General features: G+C 36.3%; 1 pseudogene; it reads left to right on the top strand.

Annotated features, from left to right (window-relative positions):
- The first annotated feature begins 331 nt into the window (after positions 1 to 331).
- On the top strand, positions 332 to 1,256 carry LOC101580895 (annotated as a pseudogene).
- Positions 1,257 to 6,804: the final 5,548 nt, after the last annotated feature.

The following is a 6,804-nucleotide window of genomic DNA, read 5'->3' as shown; positions in this document are numbered from 1 at the left end:
TGTTCTATACTCAGTTTTTATCAGTATCTTTAGAAATATTTTGGGGCTACGAATCCTGCAAGGCCCTAGAAGACTTTCGACGTCTCCTGGGTGGCTAGAGTGTCTTCCTGCGCTCTGGCGCGCTGCAGGTTGCCGAGGTGCCCAAGTAGAAGAAATATGGAGTTTAGAACCTGAGAGTTTTGAAAAATTAAAGCCAGTTCATGGATTAATTTTTCTTTTCAAGTGGCAGCCGGGAGAAGAACCAGCAGGCTCTGTGGTTCAAGACTCCAGACTTGATACAATATTTTTTGCTAAATAGGTAATAAATAATGCTTGTTCTACTCAAGCCATTGTAAGTGTGTTACTGAACTGAACCCATCAAGATGTCCATTTAGGAGAAACATTATCAGAATTTAAAGAATTTTTACAAAGCTTTGATGCAGCTATGAAAGGTTTGGCATTGAGCAATTCAGATATGATTCGACAAGTGCACAACAGTTTTGCCAGACAACAAATGTTTGAATTTGATGCAAAGACGTCAGCCAAAGAAGAAGATGCTTTTCACTTTGTCAGTTATGTTCCTGTTAATGGAAGGTTGTATGAATTGGGTGGATTAAGAGAAGGACCAATTGATTTGGGTGCATGCAATCAAGATGACTGGATTAGTGCAGTAAGACCAGTGATAGAAAAAACGATACAAAAGTACAGTGAAGGTGAAATTCGATTTAATTTAATGGCCATTGTGTCTGACAGAAAAATGATATATGAACAGAAGATAGAAGAGTTGCAAAGACAACTTGCAGAGGAGGAGCCCATGGATACAGATCAGGGAAATAATATGTTAAGTGCTATTCAGTCAGAAGTTGCCAAAAATCAGATGCTTAGTGAAGAAGAAGTACAAAAATTAAAAAGATACAAGATTGAAAATATCACAAGGAAGCATAATTATCTGCCTTTCATTATGGAGTTGTTAAAGACTTTAGCAGAACACCAGCAGTTAATACCACTTGTAGAAAAGGCAAAATTAAAACAGAATGCCAAAAAAGCTCAGGAAACCAAGTGAAGAGGATGATTTGGGATACGTACACAGCTCTGCATCTAAACTTATCCTCATGAAAACCATTAAGTCTAAGGAACTTTGAGCAGTGTCCTAATTGACTCAGTGCACGTTTGACAGAAGTACCAGTCTATCTTGCCTATAATGCATGGACCCATAAACTTTTTCCCCACCTGCATCATGTACATGTAGTACTTATTAAATAAAAGTGATACTAAGAGTGCTTGCCCAAATTCAATTATTTGACATTGGATCTGAAAACTTTTGTTGTTACTCTGGATATATAACTGTAGTCATGAACCTTGTAAATGCATAAACGATATTCCTTAAAAAAAAGAAATATTTTGTAATTTTTTCATTGTAGTTGCTATTTGTTTTTTGTTTTTCTACCTAGGAGATTATTTCTGATATGATTTCCTCTATACCTTTCTTGAGTTGTTTCTTTTCTCCAGTTGGTAATTCAGAGATTTCAGGTGTGCCACTTTAAATTTTTTCTATGCTAGTTGCTTTTGAATTTATTCTGGGTGTGTTGGAACCTGTGCATTTTCCTCCTTTGTTTTGTCATTTTCTGTTTCAGGGAGAAATCTTTATTTTAGGTGGTGTGTTACTTTTTTTTTAAAGTTTTTTATCCTACAGTCTTCATCTTGGATTAGTTTGTCTAAGTTATCTCTTGCTGTTTATGCTCCATGGGTTTCTTTGTGTAGATCCAGGTCCCATTTTGGACACCACTGTGCCTAGCAGAATGCCTTAGCTCAGATTTTGTTGACCTTATCCCCTCATCTCAGGGCAATGTCACAGTATTCATAGCTACTTGCAGCAACCATGCATCTAATTGGTGAATTTTGCTCTATAAGTCATTCACCAAGTCATTGTGTACCGAGTTTCATTGTACAATCACACATTGGAGTGTTCTGCACTGAGTTCTACTACCAGGTCTCACTTTGATCTTCTCTTTGCCTACTTCTGCCTCATAATTTCAGGTGGATCCACTCTGTACCAAATTCTGTCACAGGGTCTCACACAGAGTTGCTCTGTTCTGAGTTATGCCACCAGGTCAGATGCTGAGTGATTTGCACTGAGTTGCATCTCCTAGTAGCACAAGAAACTACTCTCAAACACTTTAGAATTCAATAGTCTCTAATGGAAAATGTCTGTGGTACGTGCCCTTCGCTTTTAGCCTTGCAGGACTTCAGAATATCTGAAAAATATCGAGATAAAAGGTTTATTTTTTGTAGTTTCTCAATTTACCATGAATACTCTAGTTTTAAAGCAGTATAGGAAGTTATTTCACCTTATATCATATATTTCTTTTCTAATTTAACTTATTTTTTATTAATTTTATTGAGAAAAAGAAGAAATGACACAGTTTCAAAACCAATTAGTAGGACAGTTTCAATAAATAATATATTGCATATTGTTGTCTTTGGAGTGGTTATTCATAGTACAAGATTCAGATATGATATCCTTTCCAAACACTATTAGAACAAATCTCTCTTCTCATTGAATTAAGAGAAAATACCTGTATATCTATCCTAAGGATTTTTTTTTTTTGTTCCTCGCATGCCTTCAGGGCACGTTTGGCCAGCGGGAGAGTTGTGAGGTTCGAACTCCAGCCACCTGAGGCTGACAGCTTTGTGGAAGTAGCCACTTAAAGGACTGAGCTAGGCCCAGGACCCCTATATCTATCCTAATTACCTTGTATATACATATATGTATTTTTCCACAACAAAATGATCCTTTATTTATATCACTTTTTTTTTGTTTTATTTTGTCAGAGATGAGAGTTCCATTAATGTTAGAGAAGCTGTATTTGGAGAAGTCTTTAAAGGACCTTTTCATACTTGATGTCAGCCCAAAGATTGTAGGTACTTGAATTTAGCAAAATAACCCAATATAGTCCAATAGTCCATAACAGTAGTGATTTATCAGCCCACGTGGAAATTTTCAGAGTTGTTGACTTGAGCCTTTTACAGCTCAGAATATTCATATGGCTTTATTTTTTATACCTCATTTTTATACTTTTCTGCTGGATGATTAAGACCAAGATAAAACAAGACATATATAACAAGAAATGTAACTTTTGTATCTGACAAGGTCATTCAAATACCCTCAGGATTTACCCTGCAACTCTGTATCGAGGTTTGTAGATCCTTTGTCAGTGTTAGCCATGTGGATGAGTTATGGCCATTGCCTGACCAATTTGCTCACTGTGAAAGCCTGAGAGAATGTTTTCTCTCCATGTGACGCTTCTTAGGCACACTGTACACTGTTGATCACTTTCCTCTGTGGCTCCATAATTATCTTGATCAGAAATCCCTGAGATACAGAATTGTACAGTGCAGATTGACTCATATTCTGAGTCCTCACTGAAATCTAAAGGCCAGGGCCACAATGTTGGCTATCCTTGCAGCCCTTCTTTTTCTCTAGTTTGTGGTCTGCAAACTTAAGTTATTAACCCCTAGATTGAAAAGCTTAGTGACATTATTACCGTATAATATAGGCAGTTGAGCTTAACCTCATTATCTGTCTGAATATCAAACACCTTAGATCTAACATGGAACAGGTGTTTTCCATTAAGCATTGATATGTTAAACTTTAAATCCCTACAGGATGTGAAGAAAAAAAAGAATAAAAAATGAAAATATTAAAAAATAGTAATAAACATTTTTACAGAGAAATTTTGGAGCACGACAGTCCTATGACATTTCTTTACTTGTTTGTTGTTTTCATGTATTACTCATTTTTAAACACACATTTCGATGTGAGACAATATAGTAGTAATTGATATAACCTTACATACAGTATGAATTTAGAAGACCAGAATGACAGGCATTCAAAGCATGACCCTAGTAGTACACATTTGCATCAAGTATTGGTATGTTGAACTTTAAGCCCCTACACAATATGATAAAAAACATTTAAAAATTAGAATATATTGTAAAAATAGGAGTAAAGAATTATATACTTCTTATGTTTACACATAAGTCCAAACATCTCACCATATACAACCCTGAAGCAGGACAGTCCCACAATATTCCTTTTCCTGTCTCTTGCTTTCATTCACCACCCCCTTCTTCTTGAACAACCACCTACCCTAGAGACATCATAGCAGCAACTGGCATGTCATGACAAGCAGCTCATATTTAGAAGACCAGAATTATAGGCACTCCAAGCATGAAACTACTATTACACATTACCATCTGCAGTGCAGTAGCTTAGTTCGCAGGTATCAGTATATACAGTTCGTCAGGGTGAGAAACTTTCTAATTTACTGCTAGATAAAAAAATCTTCTGAAGATTCTCAGGATCATTGCCTCGCCCATCTTCTAGATATAACTGTATGGCTTGACTTATTCATGTTTCCCAGCTCTTCTCCTTTCCCTCTCTTGATTAGTTAGTCCTTGAGATCCAGCTTTCCTTTTACTTGTATTATACCTTTCTATTTGTATTTCTTCTTTTGAGTTCTTATACTAGGGAGACTATATGATATTTACACATATGTGTCAGGTTTATTTCATTTATGAGTATATGTTCAAGTGGCATCCACTTCAATATAAAGGCTTGCAGTTTATCATTCTTAATAGCTGAAAAATACCCAATAGTGTAAAAATACCACATGTTTTTCAACCATTCCTCAGGTTATGGGCATCTTGGTTTTTTCCAAGATTTGGCTATCACAAATTGTGCTGCTATAAACATAGGAACACATATATCCCTATGATAAGATGTTTTCAGATCCTCTGGAAAAATTCCCAGTAGAGGAATAGCTGGTTTAAAGGGGATTTCCAGACCAACTTTTCTAAGGAGTCTCCACACTGATTTCCATAACGGTTGCACCAGTCTACACTCCCACCAGCAGTGGAGAAGGGTTCCTTTTTCCCCACAGCCTCTCCAACATTTGTTGTTGGGTGATTTCTTTATGATAGCCATTCTTTCAGTGGTGAGATGATATCTCAATGTGGTTTTAATTTGCATTTCGTGGATGGCTAGTGATGTGGAGCATTTTTTCATATATTTATTCGCTTCTTTAATTTCTTCCTCTGAGAAGCATGTGTTCATCTCGGAGGCCCATTTCTAGATTGGGTCTTTAAATTTTGGGGCCCTAGTGTTTTTTAGTTCTTTATAAATTCTAAAGAGCAGACCTTTGTCTGAGTACTCATTTGTCATGAGTTTTTCCAAATTTGTGGTTTGCCTTTACACTTTGTTGATAATTTCTTTTGAGGCGAAAAAACTTCTCAGTAAGAACATGTCCCAGTTGTTAATTCTTTGAACTGTTTCCCGTGCAATTTGATATCTGTCCATGAGCCCTTTGCCTACCGCTACAAGACAAGGATGTTCTCTATCGCCACTTCTATTCAATATAGTTCTTGAATCATTAGCTACAGCCATTAGGCAAGAGAAAGAAATGAAAGGAATAAGAATTGGAAAAGAAGAAGATAAATTATTTTTATTTGAAGATGACATGATACTTTACTTGGAAGAAACAAAAAACTCCACCAAGAAGCTACTAGAATTAATACAGAAATTCAGTAGCATAGGAGGTTTTTAAGTCAATACCCAAAACTCAGTACCATTCCTCTACACAGACAACACACAGTGAGAAGGAAATTATAAAAATAAAACCTTTTTCAGTAGCACTGAGGAAAATGAAATGCCTTGGAATTAATATAGCTAAAGAAGTCTAAGATCTTTCAGAGGAAAATTACAGTAATCTTCAAAAAGAGATCGTAGAGGATTTCATAAAATTGAAAGATATTCCATGCTCCTGGACAGAAAGAACCAACATTGTGAAGATGGTCATACTCCCAAAATTGCTGTACAGATTTAATGCAATGCCTATCAGACTACCACTGACGTACCTCACAGACCTAGAGAAATCATTCCTAAAATTTATCTGCAACCAAAAAAGACCTAGAATAGCAAAGGCATTCTGGGCAATAAAGACAAGGTAGGAGGCATTACAATTCCTGATTTGAAATTATATTACAAGGCTACTGTGATAAAATCAGCATGGTACTGGCAACAAGTTAGACTTGAGGATCAATGGAATAGATTAGAAGAAATCCCTTAATTCATAACATCTGCACTACAGAATCAAATGCAGAAACATAAGGATTAAACCCAATGCCCACCCAGATCAAGTGCAGAGGACACTAGCTCTGCACAAATGTATGAATTAATACAGTCGATAGTAAATAACCAACAGCAGAAAGTTATACAGGAACTCAGAGCAGAATTATTTTCTGAAATAAAAAAAGAATTCTCAAAACTCATAGCATTGAAGTAAAGAATCAAATACAGAAACAAAGGGAGGAAACCCAATCTGAAATAAAATAAACACTGCAGTAAAAGAATTTATAATCTTCAAGTGTTCCTCCCATTTTCTCTTCCAGGAGAGTTAGTGTCTCTGACTTGATGTTTAGAAATTTTATCCATTTTGACTTTAGTTTGGGTGCATGATGATAGACATGGGTCAAGTTTGAGTTTTCGGCATGTAGAAAGCCAGTTTTTCCAGCACCATTTGTTAGAGGCTATCTTTCTTCCAGTGACTATGTTTGGCCCCTTTGTCAAAGATAAGGTGGCTGAGTGTGTTCGGAGGGGCTTCAGCGTCTTCTAATCTATTCCATTGATCCTCAGGTCTATTTTGTTGCTAGTACAATGCTGATTTTATCACAGTAGCCTTGTAGTATAATTTCAAGTCAGGAATTGTAATGCTTCCTGCCTTGTCTTTATTGCCCAGAATTGCCTTTGCTATTCTAGGTCTTTTC

Source organism: Octodon degus, unplaced genomic scaffold, assembly GCF_000260255.1.
Source record: "Octodon degus isolate 3935 unplaced genomic scaffold, OctDeg1.0 scaffold00713, whole genome shotgun sequence".
Classification (NCBI taxonomy): Eukaryota; Metazoa; Chordata; class Mammalia; order Rodentia; family Octodontidae; genus Octodon; species Octodon degus.
This window is presented reverse-complemented; position numbering and strand designations above follow the sequence as displayed.